Here is a 12,652-nt window from a genome sequence, read left to right on the forward strand (position 1 = left end):
ATATTCTGAACTACGAGCTGATAGCTCTGTTTTGCTCTTTGTAAGCCATTTTTGGCATGTTATTGGACTTATGACTATTATCTTTTAATGAAAAGCAGACAGATTTGAGTTCAATTCTGAGTTCTTAGAGGAGCCATAGCTCTCGGGGTTGGGCCCAACCTGAGAGCAATAGGCCTCCTTTCTTTGTATTGTTACTTTTCTTTCAGCATTGTATTTCTTTTCCTTTACATGCATTTGAAAACACAGTTTGCTGAGTTGAATTTCTTGGTGTGGTTAAGTAGGTTAGTTTTATGAACAAAGTTGCTTTCGGTAGTTTAGATTAGAGTAAGGAGATTGGAGTTAATCAGAGTTCCAAAAAGGGTTGACTGCACACTCACTTCCACCTCTGTTTAGGGACTGGAATTACAGACTGTGCCACCCACCAAAAACACTGTTTTACATGTTCATGCAAGCTTTGATGTAATGTTCTCGGTTGTAGGAGCGTCCATGCGTTCGGATCTTGTGGAATGAATCTTTGCTTCAGTACCATGCAAGAGTTTCCTTACAAAATCACGTTGTTGTTCTGTGGTTTCATAAAAACAGTTAGAATAGGTTGATGAAATTTCGGTTATGTGCAAGACATGGATGATTTGTTTCATTTACACTGTGCAGTCCTACTCTCTCACTCCCTTATCCTTCTAAGTCGTGCCTAGGCCATCCACTCATCTCCCAGTTAGACCACTTTCCTTCTAACTCTTCTATCATCCACGTGACTCTACCTTTTCTGCCTTCCATTTCCTCTACCCTCCTCTAGACCAACCCGCTTTGCACACCCTCTCTTCATCTCATCTCTCTATCCATAAGCCATCACAAGCTCCCCTCCTACCTCCCTGTCCATCCATATAGCCTCTTCCACTCATCCATCACCCAAAAATCCTATTGCAGAACATCCTGTAGGAATTAGTGAACTTCCTGTAGAAATTCTGAACATCCTGTAGAACCCCTGCAGACTTCCTGTAGAAGCTTGTAAACACGGTTGCCAAGCATATGAATGTTATAAACTTCTCTGAAAGGATGTTATGGATTCCTTAGACCCTATCTGAGCCTTCCTGACCTTTTCCAAGCATTTCCCTCCTTGATCTATCCATGCACAGTGAAGACCTAGTTAGAAGCACACACATAATAATTCCAACTTGAACAAAAATACAAAAACATGCTTTCTTTAGATCAAAGTAGTCTAGACACATGCATCTCACCTTCTTAGAAGTAATGGAATTACTTTCAGTAGTTTGCATTCTCACCGTTGCATCAGTAGGACTAGCTGGTAGAATTAGGGTTTGCTAGGGTTTTCATTTCTTGTTGGCTTTCAGTTCCTTCCTACAGTAGGTTAATTTCCTTTGAGATAGCTTTCGTTCATCAGTTAAAAAGCTTCTTCTGAGAACTCATAGAAGTTGGCTTGAGCCCTAGCGGACTTGTGCCAGCTGACCAAGTGACAGCTGCGACAAGAGCTAGTACTTGTGCATACAACATCGTCGCTTCCAAGTTTGTTACGAACTACTGGGTTGATAAAATTAAAGAAGGAAGCTCCAGAGTTGTAGCATTATTGCTACAATACTGGAGCCCACCACTTATCATCCACAAACAGATGGTCAAGCTAAAGTCGTCAACAAATGTCTGGAAACCTAACTTAGGTGTTTCACTTCAGAAAAGCAACATCTTTGGGTATAGTGGTTACCTCTGGCTGAATGGTGGTATAACACCAACTATCATGCCACCACCAAAATGACTCCTTATGAAGCAGTATATGGTCAACTCCCTCCTTCTCCTACTTCTTATATCAAAGGGTGCTCAAAGGTACAAGCAGTGGATCAACTCCTACAAAACCACGCAACCATGCTGGCCCATCTTAGAAAGAATCTTCATCAAGCTCAAAACCGCATGAAGCAACAGGTAGAACAGCATCTCTCAGAGTGTCAATTTCAAGAAGGGGATCAGGTCTTTTTTAGGTTGCAACCATATAAGCAAACATCACTCAAAGACAATGGTTGTCAGAAACTATCTCCAAAATTCTATGGACCATATCAATTACTTCAGCGCATTGGAGAAGTAGCCTACAAGCTGGCTTTGCCGCCTACTGCAAAAATCCATCCACTTTTCCATGTCTCATGCCTCAAGAAAGTGATTGGGAACAATTGCAGAATTCAAACCAGTCTACCTGAATTGGACGAGGAAGGGTCAATCTAGCTCCAACCTGAATAGGTCGTAGATACACGAGAAAGGCACTTGCGTGGCCGCATGATTAGGGAAATTATCGTCAACTGGAAAGACACCTCTCTGGAAGATGCAACTTGGGAACCAGCCACTATTCTTCAGCAGTTTCCGCAGCTTCAGCCTCGAGGACAAGGCTATTCTTAAGGGGGAGGGAATATTAGGGTCCCACCCTAACCCCATTATTTATGTAGTGGGATCGAGTCATAGTAAAGAGTCAATAAAGCCCATATTAATAATTGTAAGTGGTTAACCCGCAATTAATGACGGGACCACAGTTAGTTGCAAATGGTCCATGGTATTAGATAGATGGTATTAATAAAACCCATGGTATTGATCCATGGTATTACATGTATGAGTCATATATAAAGGATAGAGACTCCCTGTGAGGAGCATCGTGTCTTATTTTTGTATCGAGCTCTGCTCTATTGGAGGTTGCCCCCTCGAAGAGGCCAGTGAACATTGCTTTCTGAATAATAAAATATTTGTTGTTGTCTCTCACTATTCTATGGTTTGGGTATCTTTCCTTGCATATTCTGTATTTGGGTATCTTTTTGCAGGTTAAGAGCATAACACACTCAGCGCCCGACACGTGGCAAGTGGAGGAGAGAGAAAACCGCCGCTCATTGCGTGCTAACGGTCGAGCAAGTCAACCATGCGAAATGAGCAAATGGCGTCGAATCTGGGGGCTCCAGATCTAACGAATGAGATCGCGCCGGATGGGGAAGCCGGATTTGATAGGGGATTGGGTTGCGATGTATAAGGATTTGAGGTCCGATTTGACCGCTGAGGTGGTGGACGAGTCATTTCCTGACGTAACCGAAGAATCAAACCGACGAGGAAAAGTTGGCGCAGTTCGCAAGAGGATAATTGGCCACTCCCTGTGAGCCATTCAGGATGACGTAGAGATAGGGAACTCCAAGTGAGCAACAACAGGTGATCCGATGGAGGAAGGAAGAGGAAATGAGCATTCATGAGATCGTGTGGCGTTAAAGCCATAAACAGATAGAGCAGAAGAAAACGGAGACAGAAGAAGGAGAAAGAAGAAGACGAAGACAGAGAACAAAGAGACAGTGAAGCAAAGAGCAGACAACAGAAAGACAGAGAGCCAAGCTGACCTGCAACATAAGGTAGCATCGAGCCATCCCGAAGAGGAACTATCAGGGAACTGAGCACCACATTGGGCTCCTCCCACTAAAGACTAGAGAGGTCAAGAGCTGGTAAGGAAAAGAGTCTGTGCACCCTAGTGGCTTGGGGAATCAAAGAACCACCCTGCTAAGCAATTCTGTTTCAGGAGACTCAAATTGAGCTCCTCATTGTAATTCTCTGCTTTAAAGACACAATAAAAGAAGGCCACCATTTAAAGCTAGACCGGAGACGTAGCCTTGGAGGATAGGGTGAAATCCATATTAATTTGTTATGTTCTTGTTTTTGCTTACTGTGTTTCTATGTTGTTTTCTGTTTCCAGTGTCTGTGTATTTTGCAATCCAATCGATCCGTTTCCTAAAATAACATAGACACACACCAGCACATGAATCTGTAATACCTTCATTAAATAATTCTTTAACTGAGATCACTCATAGGGTGATTTTCAGATCAATGATGGGTGTTTGTGGCTGGAAGAGCCCATTCCCATCACAGATCACTTGATTCATTGGATCACATGGCTACCTTACTCAGGTGACAATCCAGCCAATATATCAAAAGGAAAAGGTCGTGAGTTGGCCCTCACGAAAGCTATGAAGATGAAACTCAAGTTGGAAAAGAAGAAGTAGGGATATGTCATCTCCAGCATTAACAACCCTGCAATCAAGGTAGCAATGAAAATATTAGTACGGAAGGTGATGCAAAAGTGTTGCACGAATGAGGTGCCTGCGCTTGTGATTGCACTAGCAGCCCAATGCGCTAAAGGAGTCCAGTTCAATTGGGTGAATTATCTATGCGACAAGTTCCTTGTGAACTATCGTGAGGCACAGGAGAAGGGCAAGATTTTCCACTAAGCGTGGCTCTTGTTGTCGATTGTACTTGTGGCATAGGAGCTGCTAGAAGACAACCCATTCCCTTCGGTCACGCTAGACCTTTTAGAGGCAACGAAGTATGCTTCGTTGTGGGCGACCAAGGATGTGCAACACGTAAAAGAAAGCAATATCTTTTGGGTCTTGATGGAGATGAGTATCCAGATGGGGATCAATCGAAAGCTGCAGTTGTCGCCCGTAGTAAACACTAGTTTGCATAGCTTTACAGAGTTCAAAGTAGATTTCACCATGTCTGTATTAGGGCGTGGAAGGACCCTATGAAGGCATGGCATAACTTACCATATCTGGCAACTGATGATGTTATCTTTGCAGTCCTCGAGTCTTGGCCGCCAGAGTGGCACGGTGCAACTGGCTCCGCGGTGGAAACGGACAAGTCATCGTGCAATGTAAGAAGGAAGAAACGAAGCTCAGAATGGCACAGTTGGCTGAGAAGCACAGAAATGAGGAAGCGGAGGCTAAGACCCAGGCAACATACAATGTCACGAAATTGGTAGAACAGTAGAAGACAGGAGGAGAAGAGCATGAAGGACAGAAGTCACCTTCGCCCGGGAATAAGGCAGAAACAGAGGGATGTCACTGTGAAGGCCTTCCAATAGTTCAGAGAGAAAAAACAATTGGTATTAGGGGATCTCTGGATAGAGCTGCAAGAGTTGCAGGCTCGCACTCCACAGGCTGGCATAGTGTCCACCAGCCTTGCGATCGGCACTTCAGCTGCTATGGAGATGTTGCGCACAAAGGTGACCAACACGATAGTGCTACCAGATGGGGCACTTACTATAGAAAATGAGGCTAACAGGTCCATGGTGAGCAGCCTAAAAGGGGTGGGATTGAATATGTTCGTGCTCCCTCAAGAGACACTCCACCTCTTGCAAGATAGTCATCGCGGAACTTAGGGCCCATGATTGTCACGCTCTGCAGGCGATGAGCGAGCAATGCATCAACATCAAGCAGTTGGGCCTACAACGCAATGAGGCAGTGGAATAGAATAATCAAATCATGCAGGTTATGGAGGAAGCCCGCCAAATGGTCCCGGAGTTGGACATTCAGGCAGAAGAATCGGTTAAGGCGCATGTCTACAAGTTAGCCACAGGGGTGCGCGACGCTTAGACAGAGATGGCCAGGATTCAGCTGGAGCTGAACTTGTAGATCGTAGAATTACAGTTGAGGGCTCAACCTTCAACTCCGCCAGAAGTCAGGGAACAATGTGCCACTGTTGTTACAACAACAATAATGGCGGTCGATAGTGCGGTAGCAGACTGCACGCAACTTTGTGAATAGTCATTTGAGGTCCTGGCCACCTTGCAGGAGGACCCGAATGTAGAGTGCCTAGAGACAGAGGCGTGCGAGCTACAATAAAGATATGACGAGGTCAAAGGGACAACGCAGATGGTCGCCCTTACACAGAGGCTCACCTGGATGCATGAGGGAGAGGTGCTTAAAGAACAGGTGGATGTCGCTCAGCACAAAGAAGCAGTCCTAAAAGCGCGCCTACAGCCATGGATAGACGAGGCACATACAATCACATCTTTCATTGAAGGAAAGCTTGCGACACTACAGAAAACTCAGCAAAATATTCAGGGTGGTAGTCAGCGGCAGTCACCGAGCAGAGAGTGGAAGAAGTCCAGCAGGTGGCCGCTCAGTGCGTAGCCGAGGTTGCGGTCATTCAAACGGAGCTAGGAGGTCTTCACGCTAAGATCTCCACGCCTACAGAGTGACTCGAGGGCGAGTCACGATGTTTTTTTGGGGGCATGTTGGGTACGAGATCCCCCAAGGGTAGTTTTGGGGCTAAAAGCCCATATTTTGGTCAAATTTTGTAATCCAAGTGTAAAGACTCTGCATTTTGTGGTCGCAAAGCGCATAGGTGTTAAAGAGTCATAGGGTTGTCCACCCTTATTTTGGAAATGTAATGTCGGCTGTAAAAGATCTACCCATGGTTCGCAGACCATGGGATTGTATAAAAAGAGCTAAGCTCTCTGTAGATAAGGAGGCATCGAACATGTAATAAAGTCATAGCTTAGAGCAAGAAGTCTAAGTTTTGGGTCGTATCATAGGTAGAGGCTCTGCAGCTGAGTGTGCAGAGGCCTAGAGTAGAAGTCTGCAGCTGAGTGCGCGGACCCCTGCAGCTGAGTGCGCAGGGCGGGTCGAGTCTGTAATCATCTGGAATTATCAATAACAAGAAGTATTTTACAATTTCTTCGTCTTTATTTCCTGTTTATGCATCTTGTTATGTTGGGTATAAATTCCACTTATAATACTTATATGATGCGTGAATATATGTAAATGTGTTGGTTAAGTGAATGCAAGTAAGAACATATGTTTACACGAAGCTAACTAAGGTCGGTTAATAAGATAAGACACTTAGCCTAGTGTGGGAGATAACACAGTTCGCTGCCCTAGTAGCACGAAAGTCCCTAAGCCACAGGTTAGGGTTGCGTGAAAGCCAAGTGTACCCTTCCGTGAAGGTACTGAAGGGTGGAACATAGGACTAAGCAACCAGCGCGAAGGCCAGTATAGCCAAAATAAATCGACATCACAACCATCTCAAGGGTGCGGAAACATGGTTCCAACATCCCCCCATACTGCTTTTGGGGAGACTTCAGTCCGCGCTCCGCGGGTTGATGCTGAAAGGGCCAGTAGTGTAGGGATTTGTTTGGCTAACTAACGTTGAACCTGGGTCAAGCCCCCTCAAGCCAACAACAATGGTTGGTATATCACTGATTGATGCATGATTCCATTCAGTGTTTTGATTTCATGTTTAAATTTTTTTCATGAAACTAACTTAAGAAAACACACATAAAAACTCATGTTTTTACTTGTTATTTTGGAGTACAAACCTCAAGCACATTTTTATATTCTGATGAGGATCTTCGCATAGAAATATGATATTCCAAATTCAGATCAATTTCTTTGTTGCCTTTAGAACTTTCACTTTGTTCTTCAATGTTTCTTATGATTTTAACAGATCCACCAATTTTTTATTTCTTCTTCTTCCTAGTTAACATATCTTCTTCTACATAAATAATCTCCTCATCATCAAGTGGAAGAGAGACATCCATGGGCATTTTTTCTTTTTGGTGTTTTATTTCTTTTCTTCTTTTCAACAACAATTCTAACCTCCTCCTCACTAATGGTAACATATTTTTGAGCTTCAGCTTCAGCTACAACTTCCACATCTTCAAAAGAAACATGTTTATCTTTGTTAGATTAACCCACTGTATGGATTCTTTGTTGATCCCCTATATGTACCATTGCAGTGTCATGGATTGTTGATCTTTTCTTCATTCCCTTTTCTTGTTCTAAATCTATATGGAAATTGTTGATCACATTCATAATTTGGCTTTACATAATAAATACCCTCCAGCATCATTGAAAGACTCTCAGCAAAATCCTATCAAAGAGAATACAACATGTCAATGATCAATCATTTATAAAAAAATTAATGATCCTAACAATAATACATAACACATAAATATAAATAAGCATACCTACAATGTTATTTGAAATGTTGGATGAGATTTCATCACACAATGGTGTAGATTCTTCATTTGTGTCATACTTGACCTTAAAGAGATGATATCTAACCTTTTCATGTGACTTGGGTAAATTTGCAAAAACATAAAAAATGTTTTGGCACCAAACATATGTCTCGTACTTTGCCTATCACCTCATACGGTTCACCCATGTAAGTCATACCATAGTATAGATAGAAATGTGTACTATCATCAGATTCAACATCTTTAACATGCCATGTAAAAATAATCTTTGGTGTACTTAACGGGCCAGTTGGTCGACTTTTACAATGTTTCTCAGTTAGGGTATGTTCGGCAATATTCATAGCGTGTCTACCTGCAACTTTAAATGATGAGATTGTTGTCTTTGTTCCAGACATAGTCACAGAGACCTTCCTTGATGCCATCTTCTTGAAAAACAAATATATATATATATATATATATATATATATATATATATATATATAAATTAGTGAATCAAAAAAACATATATATTACTTCAAAAATAAAAAAAATAAAATAAAATTTAATATAAAAATTAAATTAAAATTTTTAAGCCTGCGGAGGTTTGGTCTCGTGGCTAGCGGACGATCTATTAAGTCATCCGTGCCATTGTGCAGGTCACGAGTTCAAGTCTCGTCTTACCCGAGGGTCGTTCTTGCGGGCTGGGCGGTTCCTCCTAGAGGTTATAGTGGCAGCCAGCGGGATTCAACCCCGTGTAACACGAGTACGCCATTGTCGATTCCGCTAGTCAACAAATATATATATATATATATATATATATATATATATATATATATATATATATATATATATATATATATATATATAATTTTAATATAACATATAAAAAATTAAAATTAAATTAAATTTATTTTGTTTTTTTTTCTATTTAATTTTAAAAATTTTATTTTATTAAATAAAAATCCCTGCGAGTCCTTTGGCCACTGGCCAGGGGCCCGGGCCAGCGGGGGGTAGGGGAAGGGGTTGCACAGAGTGCCCCCCTCCCACCGGGCCCCCCAGCCAGCGGCGAAAGGGCGGGACTATACTTTTTCTTTTTCCTTTTCTAATGTTTAATTAAAAAAACAATTAAATTAAATAAAACAAAAAACTAATATTTTTATTTTAAAAAAAGGTTTTTTAATAATTAAAAAAAATAACAACTAAATTCATAAAAAAACAAAACTCTAAATAATATGTTTTTTTTTAATTAAATTTAAATTTAAAAATTTAATATTTTCAAAATATATATTTTAATTTAAAAATAAAAAATCAATTAAAAAAAATAAAAATTATTAATAGTGTAATAAATAAATAAATAAAATTAACAAAAACTTTAAAATAACAAATATATCACAAAAACAATAAATGGATTTGTTTTTTTTTAATAGAACAATTTTTTTTTTCAATGCAAGAATTTTAATGCTCCCCAAACAAAATTAAAAAAAAAAAAATAACATCAATTTTTCATTTCAAAAGCCTAAAAATTAAAAAAAAATCTTAATTTTTCTCCTAATCCTACAAATTTGAGTTTTTTTAATGTGGTTTTTCCTGTAAAACAACAAAATTTCCCCAAATTCTTCTTTAAATAGTCAAAATAGAAAGAAAACTAACCTTTAAAATGCGTAAAACTCTTGTTGAATGTGCTATCAATGACAATGCAGCTCCTCCACAAAATCACTCCAAACTTTTTAACAAGACCCAAAAGACTTGATGTGATGTGATGAATAGAAACAATGAATTTTATTTTATAGTGATGATTGTGGGATTGCTTTAGGCTTCTTCAATGTGGGTTAAACTTAAGATTAAAAGAAAAATTATAGTTAATATTATAGCTTTAGGTTAGTTTTCATTCATTGTGGGATAAAAATAAAATATTAATTATAAAAATTAATTTAGTTACATAGTCAATGTTAAATAATTTAAATAGAAAATTTATTTTAATTTCGAAGAAATGCATTAAACGAAAATTTATGTCAATATTTTGAATAGAAGCTAAGGTGAAATTTTTCAAAACCAAAAGTTTAGTAATATGTTTTCAAGTAAATTATAGATGAAAATTGTGGAGGAAAATATTTCAAAACGAAATTTTTGGAGGCAAAATTTTCAGCGAAAGTTTTTGGGAGGAAAATTTGGAGGGAAAATTTTCAGCAAAAAAATATGGGGGGAGAGCTTTAGAGGGAAATTTTCAATCTCTAAGCTATAAATTGTCGTTGGGAGAGAATGCATTTGTATCATTCGACATCTTCTGGTTGAAGGTCATGGATTCTTCTTATAGTGAAGTTTTTCTTTCTTTAGCATCGATATCTTCGTCATGCAACAACTCTATTCATTTGGATGAATGTAATAGGAATTCTTTCACTATGAATAGAGACAAATTTTCCACTTTGTCTTAATCTTAAGGATGATGACAGCAGCATTGATGAAGGGCAGAAAAAAGAATTTCCTGTGAATAGAGAGTCAATTTTTCCACTTACTCTTAATCCTAAGGATTATGAGAGCACCATTGATGAAGGGGGGATGAGGAAATTCCAAAGTCAAAGTTTACACATAGTATTAATCCTAAGGATTATGAGAGCACCATTGATGAAGGGGGAATGAAGAATTTCTAGAGTTAAAGTTTCCACTTCCTCCTAATCCTAAGAATTATGAGAGCACCAGTGATGAAGGGGGGATGAAGAATTTGCGAAGTCAAAGTTTCCACATAGTCCTAATCCTAAGGATTATGAGAGCACCACTAATGAATGGGGGGGATGAAGTATTTATAGAGTCAAAGTTTCCACTTCCTCCTAATCCTAAGGATTATAAGAGCACCACTAATGAAGGGGGGTGAAGAATTTGTAAAGTCAAATTTTCCACATAGTCCTAATCCTAAGGATTAAGAGAGCACCATTGATGAAGGGGGGATGAAGAATTTGTAGAGTCAAAGTTTCCACATATTCCTAATCCTAAGGATTATAAGAGCATGACTGAGGAAGGGGGGGATGAAGAATTTGCAAAGTCAAAGTTTTCACATATTCCTAATCCTAACGATTATGAGAGCACCACTAATGAAGGGGAGGGCGAGGATGAACAATTTCCAATAAATAGCAAAGTTTCCACTTAGTCCTAGTCCTAAGGATTATGAGAGAACCACTGACAAAGGGGAGGATGAAGAATTTCCATTAAATAGAAATTCAAATTTTCCACTTATTGCTAATCCCAAGGATTATGAAACCACCATTGATTAAGGGGAGGATGAAGAATTTCATGCAAATGATAATTTGACTATGAATAAAGAGTCATATTTTCCACTTAGTCATAATCCTAAGGATTATGTGAGCACCAATGATGAAAGGGAGGATGTAGAGTTTCTTGCAAATGATAATTTTAGAGGCACAGATGTGAATAATTCATTTTCTCTAAGTGAGTGTTTCAAAGGTAGTCATGGTGATGATGAATTGAATCCTCTAAGGGAGGTTTTCAAAAGAAGGGATGAATATGGTGAAGAATTTCGTCTAAGTCAGGATTTCAAAAGCGCAAATGTTGGGAGCGAATAATTTCCTTCAAGTGAGGATGGTAATGAATATTTTCCAAGCAATGACGGTGATGAATTTTCTAACTATGTTCGTCAATATAATATTCCTCCTAATGATGATGAAAATGGTTCTGCAGAGAATAATGAAATGAGGGAGATGTTACAAGGAAATATTGTATCTAGGAGTAGGAGTAGGTCTTTTCATATCAATCCAAAATATTCCAATTATACAAGGGTTAGGATAGAATATCTCACAAGTAGAAGTTCTATTGGTGATCTGATTTCAAGTGAATGTTGTCGAAAGGATTGCTTGAAACATATGGATTTCAAGTTTTCTTTGGAGCAAAGGAAGAAATATTTGTCAATGAATAAAAGCATGCAAAATTCATTTTTAGTGGGTTGCATGCAATCTACACTAGCAGGTTATGATTATCATATTGGGAATGTATTGATCTGTAGAAAGGATTTCAAAATGTTGCATTCAATTGGTAATTTTCGTTTGTCAAGAATCCAAGAAAGACTAGAAAAAGACCCTACATATTATTCAGAAGTACATTATAAAAGAGAGGTTGGACCATCAACAATTACTGCAATGTCATGGATGAAAGACTTCTTTTCAAATCATGGAGAGTGTATGCCAAATAAAGACACAATACATATTCTAGATAATTTCTCAAGATAAGAAATATACAACTTGTATAGAGAATATGCAGAAGGTGTTGAAGGAGATGGTAATTTTATTACATATTTATATTTTACAAGGATATGGAAAAACGAATTCAACAATGTTTGTATTCATAAGAAGACAAGAATGGGGGTTTACAGTACATGTGCTTCTCTTAAATAAAAAAAGGGATAAATTTCAAGGGGAAGAAAGAGGTATGCATTCATAACATTATTTTTAAAAATTGGATAGTTATCAACTATGAAAATATATTTATTAATATATTTCTTTTATTTTATGTGTAGATTTCATTGTCAAAGCACTTCAAGAGCATCACAATCAACAAACAAGTGAAAGACAAAATTTGTATAAACATAGAAAAAAGTGTTATGATAATCCAAATAAATATTTGGGTTTGATAATTGATGGTATGGACCAAAAGAAAACACTTTTGCCACATTTTTTCCTCACACCAAAAAAGCTACAAGAAGAAAATTTTATTCAGTTTCACTTGGTTGGTTGTACGGTCTTTAATGGGAAAATGTTGCCAAGGGTTTACTTCACAGCTCCAAATATTCATAATGATGCAAATATTACCATAAATATAATCCATGATGTTCTTTCTCATTGGTCTAGTATTCTTCCTGAATTTTTGTATCTGCAATTGGATAACACAAGC

The sequence above is a fragment of the Pinus tabuliformis genome, chromosome 4_2 (assembly GCF_031772625.1).
Source record: "Pinus tabuliformis cultivar Carrire ecotype Pingquan chromosome 4_2, CPIR1, whole genome shotgun sequence".
Taxonomy (NCBI): domain Eukaryota; kingdom Viridiplantae; phylum Streptophyta; class Pinopsida; order Pinales; family Pinaceae; genus Pinus; species Pinus tabuliformis.